The 16,266-nt window shown below is 39.2% G+C and overlaps 1 long non-coding RNA gene across 1 annotated transcript; it reads left to right on the forward strand.

The window, feature by feature from the left end:
• Positions 1-752: 752 nt before the first annotated feature.
• Positions 753-3,132, forward strand: LOC123330548. Its single transcript, XR_006546549.2, has 2 exons — positions 753-1,323; positions 2,768-3,132. It is a non-coding gene; the product is annotated as an uncharacterized LOC123330548 (long non-coding RNA).
• The last annotated feature ends 13,134 nt before the right edge of the window (positions 3,133-16,266 follow it).

A 16,266-nucleotide genomic window follows, 5' to 3' on the forward strand; every position in this document is an offset into this window, starting at 1 on the left:
GGATCACAAAGAGTTGGACATGACTAAGCACCTAACAATAGTAATAAAAATATTTTTTAAAGTTCTCTATTGCAAAGAGTAAAGAAAAAACTTGATACATTGGTGGAAAGTCTAAACTCGTCTAAACTTGCTTGTCTGAAGCAGAGGAGAGATGTCAGTGAATAGATGATTGAAGGTAGTTTGAGTTATACCCTGAGTACTATTATACTAAAAATGTAAGTGTCCCTGAACTTGTAAATTATTGCTTGAGTAATATAAATAAAAATCTCTGGGGGTACACATTTGAATGCCAAATGGTTCTTGACTGTCCAAAAAGTGGTTCCCTTGGTGTTTAGATAGGATCTTTAGCTTATAAGTCTTGGGTGTGTATCTTGTGTGCTCAGGCTCTGCTGCTAAGTTGCTTCAGTTGTGTCCGACTCTGTGCGACCCCATAGACGGCAGCCCACCCGGCTCCCCCGTCCCTGGGATTCTTCAGGCAAGAACACTGGAGTGGATTGCCATTTCCTTCTTCAATGCATGAAAGTGAAAAGTGAAAGTGAAGTCGCTCAGTTGTGTCTGACTCTTAGCGACTCCATGGACTGCAGCCCGCCAGGCTTCTCAGTCCATGGGATTTTCCAGGCAAGAGTACTGGAGTGGGGTGCCATTGCCTTCTCCGGTGCTCGGGCTCAGTTGTGTCCAACTTTTTGTGACCCTATGGACTGTCACCCATCAGGCTCTTCTGTCCATGGGATTTTTCAGGCAAGAGTACTAGAGTGGGTTGCCATATCCTCCTCCAGGGGATCCTCCCAACTCAGGAATTGAACCTGTGTGTCCTGCATTGCAAGTGGATTCTTTACTTGCTGCTCATGGAAGCCCTGCTTATATGTCTAATATCCTTGATAGAGTTTCTGCCAAGAGGTATTATGTATTCAGTAGTAATAGAACGCTAAAATACCTTCTAATAAAATAGTTCTTTAATGTTTTTAAAATGCTCTTGGCTATTTCTAAACAACTGAGGATACACTTAGGGAAAAGCAATGCATATCTAACACGTAATCTGGCTGAGAGCAGAACTCTGAGGAAATGAGATACTCAATAGTGAAACACTTGTCTTTAAGGTGAGACTTCTCTTTGTTTGAGGGTGGACCACTTGGATGAATTGTTTTAGTAATGTATTTGTAAAGAAAACATTAAAACATTTTTCTCAAGGAAGCCCATAAAGTAGGGTTTGTTGTTGTTCTTCAGTCGCTAAGATGTGTCTGATTCTTTGTGGCCCCGTCCCTGGACTGCAACCTGCCAGGCGCCCCTGTCCTCTACTATCTCCTGGAGTTTGCTCAAAATAAAGTACGGTAATAGCTCCAAATGCAAAAGCTTCAGAATAACATATTAAATGTTCTGTTTGCTAATGTAAGTGTATTATTTCAAAAAGCTAATAAAAAAAAAAAAAAGCCTCTGTATATGGATTTAGACTGTTCTTTGCCTGAAAATTATGTGTCAGTGGAGTTAGGTGTCTTTTTTTCCCCCAAGAAGTGTCTGTAAAAATCCAGGAAGGTCATGCAGGCCAGGACCTCCTTTTACCTCAAGACCAAAGGAGTGGGGTCTGTAATATGGAGATAGATAAGCTTGAAGCAGCAGTAGATGGCCTGGGCGATTGGTGTTCTACCCCAGAGTTAAGATGGTGTAACCTTGATTTGGGGCAGTGTTTGAAGACTCACATGCTTGTCCTAGGTATCTTTGATATAAGGAAAGTATTGCCATGAAGGAAATGGGTGCTCATGCACCCAACATCCAGGGATGGGAAAGGGAAGGGCCTTGGGCTGGGGAGAGGTTTTCCTTCTTTCTTGGGGGCAAAGAGGGAATTGAGCTTGGAGTCTGAAATGTGGAGGTATCTAAGGATTCCTGTGAGTAGAGTATACACAGCTAGCTCCTACCTGCATCAGGAAAGGACCTTGAGAGCTAAGAGAAGATAGTGAACTTATGTTTTGGCTGTGACTCTCAGAGTAACCATCTTTAGTCATAGTTGTGGGCTACCTTCCTGGTGTATTTCTGTTCTCCTAATCTTTCAATGAAGCCTTATTTAAAGGGATGGCTCCTTCTTAGATTGTCTTGGGGCATTGTAGAGGGCTCTGTGTCCATCTTGAGGTTGAACAGTAACTGGGAAAGCAAAAACAGCCTGGGACAGCTGGTTGCTGCTGCCAAGTTGCTTCAGTTGTGTCTGACTCTCAGCGACCCCATGGACCGCAGCCCACCAGGCTCCTCCATCCATTGGATTCTCCAGGCAAAAGTACTGGAGTGGAGTGCCATTGCCTTCTCCGGGGACAGCTGGTTAGGTGTGGGCAAACATGCTGTACACAAAGTAGAGCCGTTATCCAGAGAGAGCATCTGGCTTGGGGAGTCCCAGGGTTTGTGGAACCTGCCATCATTAGAGTTTTTACTGCTGCCCTTGAGAGGGAAGCCCAATGAAAGATGAGACTTTCTGCTTTTACAGGGATGTGGGTCAGGGTTATTTGGATATGGAAAAGAAGGCTGACTCCTGAAAGGTGGAGAACCTAGAGGAATATTTGAGTTGTACAACCTTCAATAATCAACTCAGATACCTTCTCTAAGTCTTCTTGGCCTGGTGTGTGAGTTTAGCATCCTTCTTAGTGGTCCTTTAGCACCCTGGGTGCTATTATTTATGCGAATAATAATAACTAACACTTATTGAATGCGTACATTGTGCCAAACAGTGAGTTAAATGCTTTACACAGCTTTTCTCATTCAGGACTTTGTTATCCCCGTTTTTCAGATGAGGAAACTGAAATTTGGAGAAGTTATGTGGATTTGCCTCACATCCCATAGCTAGGAATTCATGGAGTAGCATTTGAGCCTCAGTGGTATGTCTCAGAACGCGTGTATTCAGGAATTAGACTGTACTTATTTAATTTCTCTGTTCACTTAAAAAAATACTATCCATTTTCTTAGAATTGTATCTGTTTTTTGTCTGTGTACCCCTATCTAGTGCTAGGTATATAAGAAATGTTTGGCAGATATTTATGGAAAGGTTGAATGGATGACAGACCCTAAGGAGCAAAATTACACACTGAAGCTCTTGGCATATAATAATTACTTAATAAATGTTAGCGATTCTTATAGTTTTGGGAAATAAAAATACATTTAAAAGAACAGTTGTGCATCATATTCCTTATTTTTTTTTCAAATTTTTCTTTAATTGCATATTTCTATCCAATTTTAGAAAGTAGTGAACATTTAATTTCTATGCAGTATTTTGAATATACAGGAGTTAAATATAATTTTTGATAGAGTTTTTCCCTTGAAATTTGAGCTGTGTTTTTTTTTAATGTGAATATAGTTGAGTAGAAAAGAGAGCTGCTGCAAGTTCAATTTAAACAATCTACAGTGTGAGAATATAGATGACATTAAATGTGAAAGAGTTTCTTATCATATGCTTCCAGCCACCACAGCCTGAGGACAAAAGCCAACTGTCAGATTAGAAGAATATTGTGATTTTTGTATAATGCAAAACTCAAGTTTTCTCATTTTTTGGCTTCATAGTCATTCCATTCCCCTTATTCTTGCTACAAAAGTATCTAAATTGATTTAAAATTTTGTAACTGGAATATTGTACTATGGTGCCAATTTACTTATGGCACTGAAATATCCTGATGCGGATATCTTTGAGGAGATGAATTATATTATTATTGTTGTTGTTTTTATTGTTATTTTTATCCTTTATCCATTTGTGGCAGAGCCTGCTTATTACACACCACAATATCCATACTGTTTCTTCCGGAGTAATATAATCCTGTATTTATGTGGGGATAATACATCCAGCTACAGGACAGCCTCCCTTGCAACAAAGTGTGAATGTGATTATGGTATGAAATTCTGTTAGTGATATATAAATGGGAAAACTGTGATTTATATCTGGAAATTCTCCTTAAAAGGGAAAGAGTAGACTCTTTATTCTCTGAAATGTGAATATAGTGGTTGGAGCTCCAGCAACTAGCTTGAACCAGGAGGTGACCTGTTGAATGGCAGCCAAGAATGGCAAAGCAACAATGAAGAAAGATCTTGGCTCTCTAACACTTGGAGACTCCATACTGGCCAAGAACTGCCAATTTCTGGCCATTATACGAAAGAGGTAGCTCAGATGGTAAAGAATCTGCAAAGACCTGGATTCAATCCCTGGTTAGAAAAGATCCCTGGTTAGAAAAGAAATGGCAACCAGCTCCAGTACTCTTGCCTGGAAAATCCCATGGACAGTGAAGCCTGGCAGACTACAGTCAATAGGGACGCAAAGAGTTGGACATGACTGAGTGCGTGCACACACATACGAGAGAGGTACAAACTTTCTTATTTCCACCATCACTTTGGATTGCTCTGTTATATGCAGCCAAACCTATTCCTAATACATATTCTGGGGAAATGAGAGAAACTTTAAGAGAAGTTGTCTGTATCAGTGTATTAAAGTACTTCCATGGTAGGATGTTTTGTTTCTGTTCACCTCTAGCTTGTTAGTCCTATCTTCCTTCCTTCAGTAATCTTTTAGGCTTACCATTAAGATGTCAGCTGTTTTGAGGATTCTTATTACGTGTGTTAGTCGCTCAGTCATGTCTGACTCTTTGCAACCCCATGGACTGTCGCCTGCCAGGCTCTTCTGTCCATGGAATTCTCCAGGCAAGAATACTGGAGTGGGTAGCCATGCTCTTCTCCAGGGGAATCTTCCCGATCCAGGGATTGAACCTGGATCTCTTACATTGCAGGTGGATTCTTTACCATCTGAGCCACCGGGAAGTCTTTATTGCTATTCCTCTATCTTCAATATCTATATAAGGCTGTTATAATTTTCTGAGTTCTCATCTCTCGCTTCGCCAAAATCCCTGGGAGTTTCCAACATAAAATTGCAGTTACATCAGTGGACTTAGAGGTTTCTCATTAATTCAGAAGGTACAAACTGTGGAAACAATTGTTCTAAGTGATTTTTTGTAGAAATCGATTTTAGATACTGTTTCTGTGATGATAGATTAGCAGACACTGACTTGAACATAGGCAGTCTTGATTTCAACTGCTAGTATTCGGTGAGAAGCAGTGGATAGAAAGAATTCCAAGCTTGAATCCCAGTTCTGATACTTAATAGCTATAAGAATTTGGAAAAAACACCTAAACTCCATGAGCCTCAATTTCTTTGAATATAAAATAAATTGTGATAAATATTAAAAAGAGCTAATGCACATGTGCAAATAAACATTCTTGCACAAACCTTACTTAACTTTGCAAATATCTGGCAGTTTGGGTCAATGGAAAATATCTAGGTCCAGCACTTAGCAGGATATTTTAGGTATTTGCTAGCAGGGTAATTTTGGCCAAATTAGTTAATGTTTTTGAGCCCCTTCTTATCTGCAAAATGAGAAAAATAATAATATTGCCTTACAGGGCTGTTGTGAGTGTTAAATGCAATAATGTATGTGAAGATTATAAGATTAGTACCTGGTGCCCCACTCCCCCAAACAATAGGTAATAGTATTCTTGTGGTTCTTAACTCTCTTTAATTTTCTTGGCGATTAATGGTGAACTATGGCTTATTGACTCTTAAAGTAGGTAAGTAGCTGGGTTGTTGAATCATACTATAAATAGAGTATCTATTAATAGCTTTATGTCTGCCTAAAGGTACATATTAGGTAGAATACTGCAGTCTCAGTCAATATTTTTATTGATGCTATGCCTGAAGGTAAAGTTTGATGATAACACAAAGTTGAGATAGATGGAAACATGAACATGATATAATGGAAAGGACACAGGTATTGATGACTGAAGACTTGGCCTTGAGTCCCAAAATTCAGTCATGTGATGACTCAGTTTCCTCATCTGCAAAATTATAACACTAGCAAGAATAGGAGGCAGATGCATTTTATGAGCATCTGTTCTTAAAGATACCACATAATATGATATGATATCTTAAAGATATCATATAATTCATGACTTAACTCTGAAAAATGATAATGGGTATGCTTGTTACCATCTAAACTAGTCCCAATAAGTGACAATAGTATAAGCATAGTTCACCAGCTTCAAAATTATATAATTATTGACAATTTCTTAAAAATTAGTGAATTTGAACTGTTTCAAATTTTATGCACAAAATGTGCCTTTACTTATATTTCAAATTCAGGTACTTAAGATTTGCATAAAATGAAAGCAAGTGAATTAATCTGGTCTGCTACCCAGGAGAAAGCTTCATTTTAGAGATTTTGAGGCCAGCTTGAGTCATTGGGAAGACTTGAGATGAGCAATTTGACCAAAACCTGATGATTGTTCCTAAAAAGATCAGCTTATAAGAGCATTGAAAATAAAAATCTTTCATCTTTTATCCCCATCTCTGAGACAAAAATATCTTACTGGTGTCAGGGAAAAAGGGCTGGAGCTAACTAGGTAAGTTAGATTTATGTATAAAGATGGATAAAGCTGGACTTTGTAGCTGTGCTGAGTGCTTGTCAGTCTCCTGTTTGTCATCCAGACTATAAGAAGGTTCTGACCACAGATATCTAAGGTATCTACCAACACTGGCTATACTGGATGCATTCTTTCAGCCTCTCCTGGTCCCTAAACCTTGGGTTTTTATGGCTTTGCCATAGCTACTGTGGTAAAGGGCTATGTGGGGAAGGGCCATGAATTTACGATACTTGAGACAATGCCTCAAGTCTCTGGCCCCTCTTACCAATTCCAGATTTGTATGAAGTATGATGTATTTTCCCTAGCGGTTGCTGAAGAGGCCACAGTCTGGGTGCTTAGGGGTATTAAATCCTCATAGAACAAACTGTGACCAGTGGGGAACAGAAATCAAGACGGAGCTAGCAGACAATTCCCTCTCCATTTTTTCCTACAGTAGACTGTTCCAAGTCATGGTTTTCCCTTATAGTCTGTCCAGACATGTCCTGCATGGCTAAGAAGGGAGCCCCAGTAAAGCGATTATTTGTTACAGACTAGTCACCAGTGTGGTCAGTGCATTACCTTGTATTTTCTTCCATCTTCTGACTATCTATCTTCTTCCATTTATCTTTTCCTTCATTTTTGCTGCCCGGGGATTGCACCTGCCAATAAGCTTTGGATTCAGATTCATTTTTTTCCCCTGGAGAATTCAGATTAACTCACTATCAGCAGTGAATTGATCTAGGTACTGAAGTCCCTGCTTTCTAAGAACTTACAATTTAGGCCAAAAGACAGGTATGTGAAGCATAACCCATAATACAAGGTTATGCATGAGGACAACTCACAGTCTCATCTCTGAAGTCTTCCAAAATGTGGGTAGTTGTCTCTAGTTCTGGTTATTATTTTAATGTGTGTGATAATTGAAACATCTTGATTTGCTTACATTGCATATCGTCCTCTGAGATGTATTCAAGCTCCTCACTTTATTTTAGAGGCCAGCATTTTCCTTGGCATTTCAATAAGATATTTTGAATGTGTTCTTGTTACTGCAGATATTTTGCTTTGGAACATACATAATTTTTTCATAATAGTAGCAGTTTATTATGCTTTTCTTTCCTAAAATCAAATTGCTCTCAGATTTTTTTTTTTTTTGCTTTCTCTATTGAGCCAGATCATTGAATGAAATGATGTTGTTTATCTGTAGATGCTGTCTAGACTAATTTTTTCCTGTTTTAAAAAATTAAGTTAGCAGACTTTGCAGCCTAGCTAGCTACGTGTATGGTACTATAGCGTAAATGAGTGCTTTGGACTCAGATGTTAATATTTCTGAACACTACTATCTCTGCTGCTGCTGCTAAGTCGCTTCAGTCGTGTCCGACTCTGTGCGACCCCATAGATGGCAGCCCACCAGGCCCCACTGTCCCTGGGATTCTCCAGGCAATAACACTGGAGTGGGTTGCCATTTCCTTCTCCAATGCATGAAAGTGAAAAGGGAAAGTGAAGTCGCTCAGTCGTGTCTGACTCAGTGACCCCATGGACTGCAGCCTCCCAGGCTCCTCCATCCATGGGATTTTCCAGGCAAGAGTACTGGAGTGGGGTACCATTGCCTTCTCTTATCTCTAAGGGGAGTCAAAATTGTGACTGAATTTGAAATGTGCCTGAAATTTGCTTTAGTGCCAGAGATTTCTTTTGACCTAAGTTGGAATATAAAGCTTATTGTGGTGTCAATCTCTTTGTTTTGGGAAGATTACCTCGGTAAATTGTCTTATTCATGTGGATATAAATTAAGTATATAGGTTAAATATTGCTGCTTAACAAATTCTCTCCAAACTTGCAACAATAATGCTAATTTGTTACATTTGTCTTGACATTTTTGAGAGCGAGGAATATAAGAGCAGCTGGGCTGGGTGCTCTGGCTTGGAGTCTTTCATGAGTTTGCAGTTAAGATATTGGCCAGGGCTCTGTCTTCAGAACGCATGACTTGGGCTGGAAGATCCACTTGCAGGGTGTTTCACTCATATGGCCAGCAACTAAGCTAATTCTGACTGTTGGCAGGAGACCTGAGTTCTTCACCACTTGAATATTTCCATAGGCTGCTTTGATATCCCCAAGGCAGGGGATATCAAAGGTAGCTGGTTTCCCCAGAGTGAGTAATCCAAGAGAAAACCAGGAGGAAGTGGCAGTGTTTTTTTGTTTTTGTTTTGACATAGCCTTGAAAGTCACACACTGTCACTTCCAAGTGTATTCTCTTGGTTACACAGACCAACGCTGATATGTTGTGGGAGGAGCCACACAAAGACTTGAATCATAGGGTAAGAAAATCATAAGGGAGTCATCTTAGAGACTGACTGCCAATTAAATAGTACTGTTGTGTGTGTGTGTGTGTGTGTGTTTTGGCCGCACTAGGTCTTAGTTGTGGGATCTTCATTGCAGCATGTGGGATCTAGTTCCCTGACCAGGAATCTAACCCAGGCCCCCTGTATTGGGAGCACAGAGTCTTAGCCACTGGACCACCAGGGAAGTCCCTGTTTATTGTTCTTAAAAGCTCTTTTATTTATTTATTTTTTTAACTGTGGGGTAATCCAAATGCAAATGTATCAGACTAAAATAAGGGATGAAAGTGAAAGTTGCTCAGTTGTGTCCCGACTCTTTGTGACCCTATGGACTGTAGGCCCGCTAGGCTCCTCTGTCTAGGGACTTCCCACACAAGAATACTGGAGTGGTTGCCATTTCCTTCTCCAGGGGATCTTCCTGACCCAGGGACTGAACCTGGGTCTCCCTCATTGCAGGCAGACTCTTTACCATCTGAGCCACCAGGGAAGCCAAAATAAGGGATAGTTTGTTTAATAATAATGTTCTAAAAGTCTGACTTGACTGGGGATCTGCATGCAACTCTCTGTAGAGATTAATTTGATTTTAAGTGACTTTTCTGTCTCCTTTGCTGGAGAATCCGCAAGAGGAAGTGGGGACCACTCAAAGGTAGGGTAAAACTTCGTGTTCTTTTCAGCTGAAATCTTAGTAACTCAAGGTTCCTGTAACTCACCCTCCTGGCAAAGTTCTCCACAGAAATTTCTGTGCTTATCCCAGAGGGGCCTGGCATCCATGTGCCCATAGGTCAACCGGCCAGGAACATCCTAGGACATTGCTTTGAGCTTCCTTTTCCCTACCATCTTCAGACAGGAATCCCTATCTGCGTCTCTACTTTGGAATTCTAATCCCAGGGCAGAGAGAAAACAACCCATTCCTCAACTTTCTGGTCCCAGTGCCTTTCCAGGGCCCTGAATGGAGCTGCACTGCCTGTGCCTGGGCCAGCACGAAGTTTTTCAGGAAAAGAGGCCCCTTTTGCCTCTGAGTAACTCTCCACCAAGAACAGAAAAAAAAACAAGCATTTTTGGTTTTCGGGACTCTCATCTTGAATGTAACTGACTTACCTTTCACCTTAACTTATATTTACAGGCTGCTACTTTCTCCCATATATTTACATAGTCTGCTGGTTTCTCCCCATCTTGCCAAATGTCTTTCAAAACAATCAGCTGTCAGAGCTAACAAAATCTGTCAACACATGATGTGTGGCCTAGCACAGGGTTGTGATAAAAACTGATTTTGAGCATTAAAAATTCAAGCTGTCTTCTTCTGTTTAAGCATTAAACAAGTGCTAATCATCTGCCCTAAGGTTGGTTGACTTTTGCCAGATCCTTGGCATGTTAAACACTCTTATGATACCCCACACATGGCATCATTTACAACGATCTCTTGCATACTGTCTAGATATTTTACGTGGAAGTGTTCAACAAGCTGAGCCACGTGGCTTGGCTCCATCCATCAAGTCTCCTGAGCCAGAGCCCTGGGAATCCCTTGTTGGCTATTTCTCTGTTATGGTACACATTGCACATGTCTCTTGGGGATTCTGGCTCCTAAGCCTCTTCCACATCTATCACTTCCTCCTTTATTTCTACTGCCAATGACTTGGTTCAGGCCCTCATTAAGACTTGCATGGATCACTCCAGTCATATGCAAACTGGCCTCTTTCTGTTTTAATTCACCCTCCTCACTTCTGCTCCTGGAATAATCTTTCTAACAGTGAATGAAATCACATATTTCTCCTAACTAATGTCCCTCCATGAGTCTCCCCAAGGGTACTGGATCAAATTCAAGTTGTAGGTCAGCCCACAGATTTTTGCCTACCTCTCCGACCTTATTGGGAGAAGGCAACGGCACCCCACTCCAGTACTCTTGCCTGGAAAATCCCATGGATGGAGGAGCCTGGTGGGCTGCCGTCTATGGGGTCGCACAGAGTCGGACACGACTGAAGCGACTTAGCAGCAGCAGCAACCAACCTTATTTCCCCATCCTTTCTTCTGTGCTTGTTTTCAGCTATGTAATTTGCAATTACCTCAAATTGATGCCATTAATGTCCTAAACTTTTGCAAATATTATTCCTTCTACCTATGTGCATATCCTACTCATTTTCAAGATCTAGATCAGGTGTCATTTCCTGTTAGACACCTTTTTATTCTGGGTTAGATGCACCTTCCATGTTCCACAGTACGTTCTAACATGTCTCTCTCCATGAGAGGTAAAGCAAGCATTGTACTTTAAGTGATGGGCTCTGGAGCTGGAGTTCATGGCTTTAACCACAGTTCTTTTATTACTAGTTGAGTGACCTCTGGCATGTTTCTTAGCCTTTTTTTATGCCACAGTTCCCCTGATGGTAAATAATGTTAGTATTTTCTCAAGTGGTTGTCTTGGGCTTTATATTGAGTTGATATATATGGAGTACTTAGAATAATGTCTAGCTCAGAGCCTAGACTCTGTATGTCAGCTGTTCACAATATTTTCAGTTTGTTGTTTCAAAAAGTTCTATGCTTTTAAAGGGATGGACTTTGTTTTCTCGGCATCTGTCACAAAGAACACATTTCTGTGAATCCATAGTAAACTATAAGAACCATATGTAAGGTATTATACTCTATGGTACTTTCCTATTTCCTAGTACTTTGACGCGTTTAATTCACACAGGAGCAAGCTAGCAGTGTACATATCAGGACTTTAAAAAGTCATAGTAAGTGACAGCATATATTTATGTGATATTACATTTTTCATTTCTAAAATAAGACTTCTAAGCTCAGAGAAAGATAATCTAAGTTTGCTGGAATTTTATTGCTTGGGTGATTTGTATTATAAAATCAGCCCTATTCTTTCTTGTTGGTATGAGACATCTTTTATTATGTTGTATGCCACTATCTTCAAATTACCATGGAATCCACATATTGATCATGTTGTTGAGTTAGTCAGAAGTTGTCTTTCCCATCATCTTTGACTCTCACATATTTTTGTATTTTAAGTAATGTTTTAAAACCATTTCATGTGTCCAATAGACTAATAACAACAGAATTTTGCCATCTGCATTACATATCTCTGACAACAAATTGTTAAATAGCATGAGATTTCATTTTAGCAGCAACATCCTCTGGTAAATAAACAAGACATTTGCCATCCTCCATCTCTAGATTAATATGTTTTTATTTAATAAGTATACAATCATTTTGAAACTAACTGCATTGTTTAGCAGTCAATAATCTTCTGGATGTTTGTATTAGAACAAAATTTGGCTATGAATGATAGAAACCCAAAATAACAGTGGCTTAAACAAGCTAGAAATCCCTCTCTCATGTAAATATAGGCAGTCTCAGGCTGGATGGCAGTTCAGTCATCAGAGACCAAAGCTTTTTGATTTTTCTGCTCTACCATCCTTAATATATAGGTTTCTACTCCTAGTTTAAGATGGCTGCTTCAGCTTTAGTCTTTGCATCCCCAAGTCAGCCAGCAGGAAAGAGGAGAAGGGAAAAGAGCACTCTTGTTTTTTAAGGATACTTCCTGGAAGTTGCATGTTCCTTACAATTCGGCACAATTTGGTCACTTAGACACCTAGTCAAAGGAAGATTTGGAAATGTGCTCTTTATCCTGGGTGACAATGAATTTAGTTAAAATTGAGGGCTCTATTTCTGAGAAGATGGGGTTAAATGCATAGTAGAGGACTAGTGCGGAGTGCTACATTTTGTCTTTCATTTAACTGTGTCAGGTTCCTGGGGTTCAAGACCTTAAAAAGTTGGTGAATTGGCCCTGTTAATGTCAAAATTATGCATTGAAATAATTTTGACCCTTAATGTGTTAGCTAGTATGACACATTAAAAAAATTAAAAATAGAAGATAATTTTAGAAGTATGTTGACTTTATGAATTGATTCCAAGTTAAAAAGTATATTAGTAGTATTGTATGTAACTTTCTCATAAAGGAGCAATACAAAATTAAAGTGGCATATTACACCAAAGGCCTGGATAACTAAAGGAAAAATAGGCAAATTGAATGTTATCAAGATGAATAACTTTTGTGTATCAAAGGACACTATCAACAAAGTGAAGAGGCAATCCATGGAATAGGAGAACTATCTGAGAGAGGATTAATATTCAGAATATATAAAGAATTTCTACAACTTAACAACAATAATTTAAAAATGGGCAAAAGACCTGAATAGACATTTCTCTAAATAAAACATACAAATGGCTAATAAGCACATGAAAAGATCCTCGCTATCACAAATCAGTAAGGAAGTGAAAAGAAAAACACTTCATATCCATTGCTACTGCTAAGTCACTTCAGTCGTGTCCGACTCTGTGCGACCCCATAGACGGCAGCCCACCAGGCTCCCCCGTCCCTGGGATTCTCCAGGCAAGAACACTGGAGTGAGTTGCCATTTCCTTCTCCAATGCATGAAAGTGGAAAGTGAAAGTGAAGTCGCTCAGTCGTGTCTGACTCTTAGTGACCCCATGGGATGCAGCCTACCAGGCTCCTCCATCCATGCGATATTCCAGGCAAGAGTACTGGAGTGGGGTTCCATTGCCTTCTCTGTCATATCCATTAGGATAGCTATTAAATGTAAAAATCAAGTAATAAAGGTTGATGAGGATGATGATGATGAAGGTGGAGAAATTGGAACCCTTATGCAGTGCTGGTGGCAATGTAAAAGGAAACAGCTGTGTGGAAAATGGTATGGTGGTTCCTCAAAAAATTAAAAATGGAACTATCATGTGACCTAGCAATTCACTTCTGGGTATACACCTAATGTGGGATATTTGTATATGCTCAGAGTGGCATTATTCTCAAGAGTCAGAAGTTGGAAGGACCCCAAGTGATCATTAGTGGATGAATGGATAAATAAAATGTATTATACACGTACAATGGAATATTGCTTAGTTGCTCAGTTGTGTCTGACTCTTTGATACCCTTTGGACTGTAGCCTGTCAGGCTACTCTGTCCATGGGATTACTTTTTTAGGCAAGAATACTGGAGTAGGTTGCTACAATTTCCTTCTCCAGGGGATCTTCCTGACCCAGGGATTGAACCCACATCTCCCTATCTCGTACATTTCAGGCAGATTCTTTACTTGCTGAACCATCAAATATTATTCAGCCTTAAAAAGAATGGAAATTCTGACATACGTTACATTGGATGAATCTTGAAAACCTTATGCTAAGTGAAATACTTGTTACAAAAAGACAAATGTTGCTGGATTCCGCTTATATGAAGTATCCAGAGGAGTGAAATTCATGGAGACAGAAGGCAGAATGGTTATTGCCAGAGGTTGGAGAAGGGGGACATATGAAATTGTTATTTAATGTTTATGGAGTTTTAGTTTGAGAAGATGAAAAATTCTAAAGATGGATGGTGATGATGGTTCCATAACTATGTGAATGTACTTAACGTAAATGTACATTTAAAACTGAGTAAAATGATGTTTTATGTTATATATATTTTTACCACACTAAAAAATTGTTTAAAATTTTTTAAAATGTGTTTTTTATACCCACATGCATTTATATAATCAGACTTGAAGCCGACTCCGGAGTTTTTCCCAAAAATCTTAATCTTATTTTGAGATTCTATTAAAATGTTTCAAAACATATACAAAGAGAGAATAATACACAAGAAACCCTCTAGTTCCCTTTAAGTAAGGCCCACTTTAACACCTCAATATATAGTAAAACATTTTTCTGAATAATTAGGTCATTGCCCCATTTATGTACTCTCTCTACTACAGTGACTTGAAAGCCAACTATAAATTTTTCATCATTTTCAACTTTATTTTGTAGAGATATAGGTGTCCCAAGCAAAGCCTTAGAAAACCTGCTGTATCACAGACCCTGCAAGAAAGAGCAGCATTGTGTAGATGAGATACTCTTTCTGTAAAGAGCCATAGCAAATATTTTAGGCTTTGTGGGTCACATTATACCTGTTGAATATTCTTTTTCCTTTTAAATATCCCTATAAAAATGTAATAATCTTTCTTAACTTGTAGGGGGGTCAAACAAAAGAGGGATGCTTCCAGATTTGGCCCAAGGGCTGTAATTTATTGACCCCAGATAGAACTTGGAAGCCCTTCCAATGCCAACCCCCAGCAGAATGGCAGGTGTGGGCATTGAATAATGATTAAGTAGATCTTTCAGATGGCAAACAACTTCTATCTGGGCCTAACTCAAATTGGATGGTTTTGAGTCTAACTCAAATGCATGCATATAAAAACGAGAGACAGAATAGCCTCAGTTCCAATCTCAGTATATACAGGAAACCCCTTTTTCTTGAGGAAACTTAAGTGATGTTACTTGTAACCAGAAGAATCTAAATTCCTCTCATCTCCTGCAAATATAAATTGGTAAAACACTTTGGAAGACAGTCTGTTAATATCTAGAAAGTTGAGTATGGGCATATTAATTATCCAGCATTTCCACTGTTAGGTTTTGTAACTAGAAAAATTCTTGTACATTTGTGTGAGAAGGTGTATGTACAGGAATGTTCACAGCATGCTGCATGTGTTCACAGTGGACTCTGTTACCCTGTTCACGGGGCTCTCATGGCAAGAATACTGAAGAGGTTTGCCATTCCATTCTCCAGTGAACCATGTTTTGTCAGAGTCTGGACCATGTTTTGTTGTGAGTCTGAGTAAACTACGGGAGATAGTGGACAGGGAAGCCTGGGGTGCTGCAGTCCATGGAGTAACAAAGAGTCGGATGTGACTTAGCGACTGAACAGCAACTGTTAACCTGGTCAGATCCCAGCTCTGCCACTACATAGGTATGTGACCTCAGTCAGCTATTTATTTCTCTGTGCCCCATTTTTCTCGTCTGTAGGAGGGAAAAATTACTTAATCCTCACAAGGTTGTCATCCCTATTAAATAATTTATGTAAGATGAAGAAGGCACATAGCAAATGCTACATAAGTCGTAGCTATTGTTATAGTTCATTATAGGAGCATTGGTTATAATAGCAAAAAATGAAAACAACCCAAATCTCCATAAACAGAGTAAGCATACATAAACTTGTATATTCACATTATGGAATACTATAGAGTACAGGAGTGAAAAGAATGAATTCGAACTATTTAAATCTTAGAAACAATTTTAAAAGAAAAAGGCAGGCACAAAAAGATCTAGGTAGTATGGCCCCTAAATTATAAATTAGGAAAATTAAACATATTCTGTAGAGATGTATACATAGGTAGCAAAAGTACAAAGCAAAGCAAGGCAATGGGAAACAAAATTCAGTATAGTAGACAGGGAGATAGGACTGGGAAATATCTCCAGTGACATCTATAAAGTTCAAAGTTTATACATTGAGTGGTAGGTTCCTGTGTGGTGGCCTTATTATGCTATAAATATGGAATAATACATTTCAGTGAATTAAATATAAAGGTAGATTAAAAATTGCTTCAGCCACTATGAAAAGCAGTATGGAGGCGCCTTAAAAAACTAAAAATAGAGTTATCATATGATTCAGGAATCCCAATCCAGGACATATATCTGGAAA

This window comes from Bubalus bubalis, chromosome 19 (assembly GCF_019923935.1).
Source record: "Bubalus bubalis isolate 160015118507 breed Murrah chromosome 19, NDDB_SH_1, whole genome shotgun sequence".
NCBI classification, from domain to species: Eukaryota; Metazoa; Chordata; class Mammalia; order Artiodactyla; family Bovidae; genus Bubalus; species Bubalus bubalis.